Here is an 11,900-nt window from a genome sequence, read left to right on the forward strand (position 1 = left end):
TTCTAATTGCTCCTGTAATGCCTTCACTGACTCTTGTAAAGATCTTATCCCCTCACCTGTAGATTTCTGAATAGCCCATCTTTCCTGTTGTTCTAAGGACAACCCCTAAAACAGCACCTACAAGAAGCAGTTCTAAACCAAGGACAGATATCAAGAGGGAATAATCCCCACATAAGTCCCCCTGGAGTGTCATTCCTTTTGACTCAGTCATTAACCCAGCTCAGGTCAATGTCTTTCTCCCCCTTAACCCTTGGAGGGTGGAGGGTCAGCTTGATTCTCTCCTGGAAAACCTTTCAACAGGTCCAGGCTGCACCAGAGAACCTTTCAACAGGTCTGATGTGCCCAGATCTCACTGAGGGGAGAAGAATTATCACTATAATTTCACAATGAGGGGACGGTCACTGTTTCACTTGGTATCAATTTTGGACTACACCGATTACTGCACCACATCCAAAGGATCCTTGTCCATGACGCCAAAAATGTTACCACCTGCCCCAGAAAGCAGCCTCCCACTTGCCAGCCCCGCCCTCGTGGGGTGACACTGTCCCCTCCCTGCAGGACAATCCCCCCGAAATCCTCGGGGGTCCTTTTGTGTCTATTGCTGGTTGCTACTTCATCCTGGGGACCTGAGGGCCCCTCTGCAGTCCCATCCCTGGGGCACAATCTGCTCTCCAGAGCTCGACTGACTCCCTGCAGACTTTGCAGGGCAATCTGTGCTCGCAGCTGCATCCTGAGCCCGAGGTCAGTTTGTATCCCCGAGTGCTGATCCAGCCTGGGGACCCAGGGGATCCTGTGCCATTCCATCCATGGTGCAGGAGTCACCCTGCTGCCCTGGAGTCCCTGCAGAGGAACAAGTGCCATCTCTGTGTTTGGGAGCTGCCGAGGGTGGAGGGCGGAGCGGGCGATGCCGGAGCTGGGGGACCCCCGGCAGGCTGGAGGGGGGAGCACGGAGAGGGAGGAGCCCCGGGAGCCTGAAACGGGGGGAGCAGAGAAGGGGAAACCTGGAGAGAGGGGACCCCTGGGACAACAAGGTGGAGAACCTGGAGAGGGGGAATGTCTGAGAAGGTGGCACCCTGAAGGTGAGAGTCAGAGGAGAAGGGACCATTGGGACCCCCAACATCCCAGAGAGGGGAGACCCTCTGAACCCCAGAGGGGAGAGACCAGAGAGGGGGAACTCCTGGCAGAGATTTATTTTGGGCTAATCTTCATAATTTGGAGTATATTTCAGCTGAATCTCAACTTTTTGCAGTTTGGGCGGGGGGGTCTTCTTGCTATTTCTGAGGGGTTTTTGCCTGAATCTCGGTGGTTTGGGTTTTTCTGTGCTGAATCGTCATGCTTTGGAGGTTTTTATGCTCAGAGGATGCCTGGTGAGTTCTAGAGATGGACTTGGGCAGGAGGAACCCCCAAGCCAACGCGCTCAGCCCTTGTTTCCTGCCAGCAGAATTTGTCCTTCCCAAAACTTGGGTGGATGGAGGAGGAGGCTGCAAGGAAGAGGAAGATGCTGCGGGCTCCCCAGGCAGGTGAGGAGGAAGTCAGTGCCCCTTTGGCCCTGTCTTGTGGTGCATCTGTTGAGCAGCCTCCCAGCAGGGAGAAGTCCTTCAGGTGCTTGGAATGTGGGAAGAGCTTCAGAAAGAGCTCCAGCCTGATCCGACACCAGCACATCCACACTGGGGCACGGCCCTACACGTGTAGGGAATGTGGGAAGAGGTTTCAGACCAGATCACATCTCCTCGAGCACGAGCAGACACACACAGGGGAGAGGCCCTTCCGCTGCACCGACTGCGGGAAGGGCTTCAAACGCAACTCCCACCTCGTTGGCCACCGGCGCATCCACACCAGGGAGAGGCCCTACAAGTGTGGGGAGTGTGGGAAGAGCTTCAGTGACAGCTCCACACTCCGCAAGCACCAGCTCATCCACAGTGGGGAATGGCCCTACAAGTGCTTGGAATGTGGGAAGAGGTTTAGAACAGCTCCAATCTCCTCAGGCATGAGCGGATACACAAAGAGGAGAGGCCCTTCTGCTGCACCGACTGCGGGAAGGGCTTCAAGCTGAACTCCCACCTCATCACCCACCGGCGCATCCACACCGGGGAGAGGCTCTACAAGTGTGGGGAGTGTGGGAAGAGCTTCACCCACAGCTCTACCTTGACCAAACACCAACGGACCCACCAGTAAGAGAAGCCCCACGAGTGCCCCGACTGTGGGAAGAGCTTCGGCTGCTGCTCCCACCCCGAATGACCCCCCTGATGGTGAGGCAACCCCTGGAGTCCAGTGACTGTCAGTCCATCCCTTTCTACCACAAAGGGCCAGTCCCCTTCGCCAGGGGCAGGTTGTGCCAACAGAACCCTTCTTGGGGGTGTGTGGAGATTCCTGCCTTGGCTGGGGACCCCCCAAGGTCAGTTCTGGAGGTTGAGAGCAGAGATCTCCCCACGAGCGTTGGTCTGGGGGAGTTCCATCCCTCTCTAGTTCATAATTCTTGCTTTGGTGCCAGCTTGAGTAGAATTGCTTCAACAATTGTTTTAGTGTAGAGCGCTGTCCTATCTTATGCTGTACTACTGGTAGTTTTAGTGTTTCTATTGTGCAGTAAATAATTCTGATGATGATCTTTTGTCTGATCATTTGTAACCCTAAATAATTCATTTCTATCAATAGATTGGACTTGTCATCATTAAAGCTCTGGTTCAGTCCCACCTCTGTAATTCCTCTCAGCTGAACCTGTTAGCATAACCCAAGGCTGAGATTAGATGCAGCAGCCCCAGCACCCCACAGTCAGTTGGGAGTTTAGGGGGGCGCCCCCCTTTCCCAACCTTCTGTGCCCAAAGACCCCCATGGGACTGTCTGACCCACCAGACCCCCCGCCTTTTTCCGCCCTTCTCCCTTTTCTTTCCACTTTTCCATGGTCCTCAATCTCCAGCCCCTCCCAGATCAGTTTAGGGGTCCCAAACCCCACTTTTTCCCCCCTCTCTCTCCTCCTTCTACATTATCCTCCCACTTCTCAGGACCCTCATGGTCAGTTTGGGCGTCCCACCTTGCCCTTTCCCCACTCTTCTCACCTCTCCTACCCATTCCCCATCATCCCCCAAACCTCACTGCCCTGCCCCCCTCCACTTTTGGGGGGTCCCACTCCCTTCCCACTCAGTTTGGGGTCCCACCACCCTTTTTATCCCCTCTAACCCCCTTTTCCCACTGACCTCCCTTCACCCCCGCTCACCCGAGAGCTCCTCGCCCTCAGCCGGGGGCTCCCAGCACCACCAGTGCCCAGAGAAGCCCCCCCAGAAAAGGGGTTGGGTGGGCTCCTGGGTGGGCTCTGAGTGTGTTTGGGGGTCCATGAGGGGCTGTTGGGAGGTTTAGGGGTCCCAGTGCCTTTTGGGGTGAGCTGGGTACCTATTGAAGGGCAAGTGCCTTCCCAAAACCCCCCCAGAGTGGGGTGACACGGGGGGGAACACAGGGGGGTCCCCATTCCCGATCAACCCCAGGGCCGGTTCTGACTCCCCAAACTCGACTCCACCCCATTGGGATCCTCCAATTAACCCCCCAGTGCCCCCCAATAACCGGGACTGGGGAGAACTGGGAAGCTGTCCCACAATAACCAGAACTGGGGCAACTGGGATCATACTGGGAGCACCTGGGCCGCTGTTGGGATCGTACTGGGATCATACTGGGAGTGACTGCAATATTACTGGGAGTGTGTGAGAGGGACTGCAGCCATACTGGGGATGAGTGGGATCAAACTGGCTTTGTACTGGAAGTGTCTGGAAGTTCCTGGGATCATAGTGGAGGTGACTGAACTCATACTGGGATCATACTGGGATCAGATTAGGATCATACTGGGAGCAACTGGTTCTATGCTAGGGGCAACTGGGAGCTCTTAGGATCCCACTGGGAGCAACTAAGACCATGCTGGGCACAACTGGAACCATCTTCGGTGCAACTGAGCTCACAGTGAAGGTGGCTGGGGTCGTACTGGGAGTGACTGGGAGCATTCTGAGGGCAGCTGGGACCATGTTGGCTCAACTGGAATATACTGGAGGTGACTGGAATCATACTGGGAGTGACTAGGACCACACAGTGGATGACTGAGAGTGGCTGAGCAACTGGGATCATGCTGGAAGCTACTGGGAGCAACTGGGAGTGAGTGGGACCACACTGGGGGCAACTGGGATATACTGGGAGAGACCAGGAGTGACTGGGATCATACTGGGACTGACTGGGAGCAGGCTGATGTCAACTGCGAGAGACTGGGAGTGACAGGGATCCTACTGGGAGGGACTGGAACTGTAGTGGGTGAGTGGGAGCAAGTGGGACTGTGCTGGAGGCAAATGGCTTTATACTGGGAGTGACAGGGAATGTCTGGGTTCATCCTGGCTGTGACTGCCACCATAGAGGGTGTCACTGGGATCATACTGGAGTCATACTGGGAAGGAATGGAACTACAGTGGGGTGACTGGGAGCACCTGGGACCATGCAGGGGGTAACTTTGATCCTACTAAGAAAGACTGGGATCATACTGGGACTGACTGGGAGCAAGCTGGAGGCAACTGGGATATAGTGAGAGTGGCTGGAATTGACTGGGATCATACTGGGACTGACTGGAACCATAGTAGGGGTGAAGGGGAACAACTGGAACCATGCTGGGAGCAACTGGGATCATACTGGGAGCAGCTGGGCTCCTACTGGTGTCCCACTGGGGTCTTACTGGGAGTGACTGCAATAGTACTGGGAGTGTGTGGGAGGGACTGCAACCATACTGGGGATGAGTGGGATCAAACTGACCACTTACTGGAAGTGTTTGGAAATTCCTGAGATCATACTGGAGGTGACTGGACTCATATTGGGATCATACTGGGAGCAACTGGGACCATGCAGGGGGCAAATGGCATCGTCCAGGCAGGGACTGACAGTGCCTGGGGTCATACTGGACTGAGACTGGGAGTCCCTGAGAGAGAAAGGAACCATCCTGGTGTGGGGCTTGGAGCAACTGAGACCCAGTTCGGGACAACTGGGATCCTATTGGGAGTGTCTGGGAGTGACTGGGATCATAGTGGGAGTGACCAGCACCATACTGGGATCATAGTGGGAGTGACTGTAAGGGACCAGGATCAAACTGGGAGCGACTTGAACTACACAGGGGGAAACTGGGAGCCAGTGGGGCCGTGCTGGAAACCAACTGGGAACATTCTTGGAGCAACTGGGATCATGCTGGAGGCAACTGGGAGTAACTGGGAGTGAGAGTGTGCATGCTGGAGGCAACTGGGAGTAACTGGGAGTGACTGGGATCACACTGATGGGAACTGGGACCATCCTGGGGCAAGTGGAAGTCACTGGGTGTCAGGGGTTTCTGTGGGTGGGTTTTGGTAGTGGGGGGGGTTCCAGGGGTAGCTTCTGTTGGAAGCTGCCAGAAGCTTCCCCTGCCCCGTGGAGCCAATGCCAGCTGCTCCAGGATAGACTTGCTGCCGCTGGCCAAGGCTGAGCCCATCAGGAGCAACAGGAACAGCTCTGGGATAACAGATTTAGGGCCAGAAGGAATTGCAGCCAGGGAAGAGTGGAGTGGGAATGTGGGAACAGCAATGCAGACCCCAAGGGTGGTGCAGAAGGAGGGGCAGGAGGTGCTCCAGGCGATGGAGCTGAGGTCCCACAGACCCTGGGGGAGCATTGGGGTAGAGAGACCCCCCTGCAGCCCCTGGAGGCTCCCACTCTGGAGCAGGGGATGCAGGAAGGAGGCTGTGACCCCGGGGCAGGCCCAGGATGGAGCAGGTCCTGGCAGGGACCTGCAGTCCGTGCAGAGGGAAGCCCAGGCTGGAGCAGGTTTTTCCCGGGCAGGACTCGTGGGCCCTGTGGGGACCCACGCCGGGTCAGCTCATCCCTGAAGGACTGACCCCATGGAGGAGGGACCCACGGGACAGCAGGGTGGGAAGAGCTGCTGCCCGACGGATGGACTCACTGCAGAGGTCCATCCAGGACTGTCTCCCATGGGAGGGACCCCAGGGTAGCAGGGAAGGATCCAACTCCTCTCCCTGAGCAGTGACAGAAACAACAACTGACTGTAACCCCCATTCCCGTCCCCCTGCACCGCTGGGGGAAGGAGGAAGAGCTGAGAAGGAAGGAGGGATGGGGGAGGTGTTCTTCAGACTGTTTTATTTCTCACTCTTTAGCTTTTATCCTGTCAGTAATAAATTTAAGTACTATCCTTACTTTGAGTCTGTTTTGTCTCTTAGGAAGCAACTTTCTCCCCACCCTTTTCTCTACTCAGGAATCCTCAGATGTTTTTTTTCTCTCCTCTGTGGAGTTGCAGAGGGAGGGGAGGTGGTAGCTTTTAGTGGGTGTTTGAAATCCAGCCAAGGTCCACCCACTAAATCAGCCCATGTGCTTGAGGCTCTTTTGTGATGTCACAGCCTATCCTCTCCATTCTGGAATAGACCTTGGCAACCAAAGAACCAACACCTCACAAGGTCAGAATGCAGCCCCACCCATGTGCCCCTTTATGATGTCTCAGCCCATCCTCTCCATCCTGGAATAGCCCCTGGAAACCAAAGAACCAACACCCCACACCCCCACAGTGCAGCCCCACCCATCTGCCATGGGACTCTTTGTGAATTCACGGCCTTTCCCCAGGAAAGAAAGCCTGTAACCTTCGGGTTTCAGGTGCAGTTGGTGGGCCACCCTGGGCACTCCATGGGCAGCAAGAGTTTTCTGTCCTGCCACCTTTTGTCTGGCTGGAATCTTTGTCCAGATTCCAATTTGGCAGTCGGACTGACAATTCCAGCGCGGGGCTCCTGCAAGCGAATGACAGCCCTGCCCTCCAGGAAAGAAACCCCTTCCCCTCGGTCTCTTTTCCTCTTCCTTCAAATACAACCTGCAGGGCAGCTTTCTGCCATCTCTTCTCTTGGGAATTGTGAAGAGAGACCCACTCCCATGTTTAACACCTCACGCAAAACCACCCTGTTAACACCTTTCCCAACCTTCCCCAACCTTTCCGAAAGCTGAGATGTGGAAAGAACAAGTGCCCTTGTCCCTGGCTGTGCTGCTGTGCTGGGAGTCTCTTCCCTCCAGCTCTGCACACAGGCACTGCCCCTGCAGCTCCAGAGAAGGGCTGAAGAAGCATCTTCAACACAGAAATCAGGGCAGGTGTATCAGGGATTGTTGATATTTTTTGGTCTGTGTTTGGCCCAGCCACCTGCAAAAGTTTTGTTCTTTGCCTGCCACGTTCACTGATAAACGGGAGCTTCGTCCTTTGAGAGAGAGTTTCTTGTAGAAACTGTTTTAATTGGTGCTCTGTGATCGGCTGGTTGTCTGTAGAGGACATTTAAAGGAGAAACTGAAGAGGAGAGGATGAAGTAAAGCCCCCAGACCCAAATAGATCAGAGCCCTTGAGTGAAACAGCGCAAGTGTGAGGGGAATCCCCACGTTCTCCCGCATGGCTGAAGGGGGGCACTCACAGAACGGGGGAGGGACTGAGGGCCTCTGGCTGGGCGGTGCTGCCACACCGGCCCAGGGAGACGTCCCCAGGTAAGTGGATAAAAATACAGGTGGCTTGTGCTGGGGGCTCTCAAGCTTCACATGAAGGACAACGTTGCCTTCTGTGGGGACGCCGCTATCTTTGTGAGCCTGCTGACCCTCCGAGGATGCAGCCTCTGCTGTGGGGAATTCTGGTTCTCCTGGGGTGGGTAAGACAACCTCGTAAAACACGCCTGTGTGAGTGGGGGTTTCACTGAGGGCTCAGTTCACTCCCCTCCTTTCCTGTCTCTAGGGTTCCTGTTTACATGGCCACTTTCTGTAATAAATACTGGGTTTATAGTTGATCTTTCAGCAGTATCTTGGTTTTCAATCTCGACATCCTTTCGAACTCACCCTGTTACAAGGTGTTAATGAATGAAGCCTGGAAAGTGCACAACAACAGGGAGGAAAGACAAGATAGAAAACTTACAAAGGTTGTGGTTGCTGCTTTAATTCTGAATTCAAATATTAGGGGTGGTGGCAGAGGGCAGGCAATGCGAGGAAGAGAGGGCTCACCTTTTCAACAAGCAAGAGTGGGAGGAAATCAATGTGCCCATTGCATGCAGGAGGGACACTGGAAACGGGATTGCCCCACATTGGCAAATGGGAACCCAGGAGGAGCTGTCATCACTCATCAGACCAGGGAATGAGGGGGACCAGTGAGTCATTCCCTGGCAGACCCACTGGTTAAAATGGAGCAAGGGGAAGGTGAAAAAGAATTAGACTTTCTGATCCACACTGGAGCCACATTTTTGGTTCTAAACCAAGAACTAGTGCCTAAAAGTTATAACTTTGTTCAAGTCGTGGGAGTAACAGGCCAATCAGAAAAAGCTTTCTTTCTGAAACCCCTCCAGTACAAAGTTGGAAAACAATGGGAATTCATCCATTTTTAGATCTGCCTAATTCCCCAAAGCCTCTGTTGGGGAGAGATTTGTTGGAAAACCTGAGAGCTGTGATTGAGTTTGAAAAAGATAAACTTGAATTTCTGGTAAACAAAGAACGTCTAATAGCAGCCCTGAGTTTGGTCCTCAGCTGCATAAAGCCAGAGCAAAACAATCAAAATATCAGTCAAATTTTAGATGGAGTCTATTCCTTGGGATGGGCTACAGATGTACCCAGTAAATCAAAAAAGGCAACTCCTACTCAGATAGAATTATTACCAGGAGCAAAGCCAGTAGACAGGAAACAATATCCATTGATATTTGGAGGCAGAAAAGGAATTGAACCAATAAGGGAAAACTTTTTGAAGTTGGGACTTGTAATAGAGTGTGAATCAGACTTCAACACCCCAATTCTCCCAGTTAAGAAACCAAGTGGAATGTACAGACTAGTTCAGGATTTAAGCGGAGTAAATGAGATACCTAAAACCTTATACCCCATGGTAGCAAATCCCTATACACTTCTAACAAAATTGAAAGAGAATTTGATTTGATTCACAGTGTTAACTTTAGAAAATGCCTTTTTCTGTCTACCCCGAGCTCAGGAAAGTCAAAAGATTTTTGCTTTGGAATGGGAATCTGTCCATAGTGGGAGAAAGATGCAATGAAGTTGGACAGTCTTCCCATAGAAATTTCAAAATAGTCCCACTTTGCTCAGTAGCCAGCCAGTCCAAGAGCTGGAACAATGGCAGCAGTCACCACTGTCCCTTGTGATGTCACCAAAGTCCCCGATGATAACATTGGTGTCTCTGTGTTGTTATCCAGGTCCCCTGTGATGTCATTGATGTCCCTGTGACATCACGGCTTTCCCTTTGTTGTCACCAGTCCCCAGTGATATTTCTGGTCCCCAATGACATTATTGCTGTCTCTGTGATGTCACCTCTGTCCCCAACGGTAGCACCATGTTCCTCGTGATGTCACCTATGTCCCTATGATGTCCCTGATGTCCCTGTGACATCACAGCTTTCCATTTGTTGACAACAGTTGCCTATGATTTCACAGGTTCCTCTATGATGTCACCACTGTCCCCTGTAGCACCATGTCCCCATGATGTCACAAATGTCCCTATGATGTCACTGATGTCCTGTGACATCACAGCTTTCCCATTGCTGTAAGAACTCCCCTGTGATGTCACTGGTCAACAATGATGTCACTACTATCCCAGGGATATCACCACTGTCCCCAGCAGTGCCACCATGTCCCTGTGATGTGACCAATGTCCCTGTGATGTCACTGCTGTCCCTCTGTTGTCACTCTGATGTCACTGGTACCCAGTGATGTCCCTACTGTCTCTGTGAAGTCACCACTGTCCCCTGTGATGTCACCGATAGCCCTGTGACATCACAGTTGTCCCTTTGTTATCAGCAGTCCCCTGTGAGGTCACTGGACACCAGCGATGTCACTGATGTCTCTGTGATGTCACCACTGTCCCCAGCAGTGGCATTATATCCCCATGATGTCACTGATGTCTCTGATGTCACCAGATGCCTTTGATGTCAGTGATGTCCCTGTGACATCACAGAACTCCCTTTCTTGTCACCAGTCCCCTGGGATGTCACCAATGTCCCCAATGATATCACTGGTGTCTCTTTGTGTTCACCTCCACCCTCTGTGATGTCACCACTGTCCCCTGTGATGTCACCAATGTCCCTGTGATATCACAGTTTTCCCATTGCTGTAAACAGTCCCCTATGATGTCACTGGTCTCCAATGATGTCCCTGATGTCCCTGTGATGTCACCGGACCTCTGTGATGTCACCGATGGCTTTGTGCCATCACGACTGTCCCCTTGCTGTCAACACTCCCCTGTGATGTCACTGATCCCCAATGATGTCACTGACTTTCCTGTGATGTCAGCCCTGTCCCCTCTGATGTCACAGATGTCCCTGACATTGTCACTGGTGTCTCTGTGATGTCACCCTTGTCCTTGTGGAGTCACTGAAGTCCTCTGTGATGTTGCTGTGACATCACAGCTGTCCTTTTATTGTCAACAATCCCCTGTGACATCACTGGTCCCCAGTGATGTCATTTCTGTATCTGTGATGTCACCACTGTCCCCTGTGGTGTCACCAATGTACCCAATGATGTCACTGCTCTCTAAGTAAAGTCACCCTTTTCCTTGTGAAGTCACCAATGTCCCCAGTGATGTTACTGATGTCCCTGTGATGTCACTGGCGATGTCCCAGATGATGTCACTGGTGTCACTTTGATGTCATCCCTGTCCTTGTGAAGTCACTGAAGTTCCCTGTGATGTCACTGATGTCCCCGTGACATCATGGCTGTTCCTTTGTTGTCAACAGTCCCATGTGATGTCACTGGCCCCCAGTGATGTCACCCATGTACCCGGTGATGTCACTGGTGTCTCTGTGATGTCACCCCTGTCTTTGTGAAGTCACTGATGACCCCAGTGATGTCACCAATGTCCCTGAGATGTCACCACTATCCCCTGTGATGTCACCACTGACACCGATAATGTCACTGGTGTCTGTGATGTCACCCCTGGCCTTGTGAAGTCATCGGTGTCCCCTGTGATACCAGAGATGTCCCCGTTAATATCACTGGTGTCTGTGGTGACATCACTGTCCCCTGTGATGTCAACAATGTCCCCATCACTGCTGTCTCTGTGATGTCACCACTGTGCCAAGATGTGACACCATATCCCTGTCATGTCCTTGTGATGTCACTGATGTCCCTGTGACATCGCAGCTGTCCCTTTGTTGTCAACAGGGACATTGGTGACATCACAGGGGACTTCACTGACTTCACAAGGACAGGGGTGAAATCACAGTGACACCAGTGACATCATCTGGGTCATTGTTGACATCACAGTGGACAGTGGTGCCATCACAGGGACGTGGGTAACATCACAAGGGACTGCTGACAATAAAGGGACAGCTGTGATGTCAGGGGGACACTGGTGACTTCACAAGCACAGGGTTGACATTATAGAGACACAAGTGACATCATTGGGGACATTGCTGAAGTCACTGGGGACAGTGGTGACATCACAGGAACAGAGGTTACACCATTGAGGAATAGTGACATCACAGGGGACTGGCGACAAAAAGAAAAGCCGTGATGTCACAGGGAGATTGCTGACATCACAGGGGACATTGGTGACTTCACAATGACAGGGGTGACATCACAGAGACACCAGTGACATCATCGGGGACATTGGTGACATCACAAGGGACTGGTGACAATAATGGGAAGCCATAATGTCACAGGGACATTGGTGACATCACAGGGGATTTCAGTGACTTCATAATGACAGGAATGACATCACAGTGACACCAGTGACATCATCAGGGTCATTGCTGACATCACAGTGGACAGTGGTGACATCACAGGTAGATGAGTGACATCACTGGGGATCATTGACACCACAGGTGACTGTTGACAGCAAAAGGACAGCTGTGACTTCACAGGGACATCACTGGCATCGGTGACATGACGGGGACCAGGTGC

General features: G+C 52.6%; 1 pseudogene; it reads left to right on the forward strand.

Annotated features, from left to right (window-relative positions):
- Positions 1–587: 587 nt before the first annotated feature.
- On the forward strand, positions 588–2,600 carry LOC126634991 (zinc finger protein 3-like; annotated as a pseudogene).
- The last annotated feature ends 9,300 nt before the right edge of the window (positions 2,601–11,900 follow it).

The sequence above is a fragment of the Myiozetetes cayanensis genome, unplaced genomic scaffold (genome assembly GCF_022539395.1).
Source record: "Myiozetetes cayanensis isolate MyiCay16 unplaced genomic scaffold, myiCay2020 scf1026, whole genome shotgun sequence".
In the NCBI taxonomy this organism is placed as follows: Eukaryota; Metazoa; Chordata; class Aves; order Passeriformes; family Tyrannidae; genus Myiozetetes; species Myiozetetes cayanensis.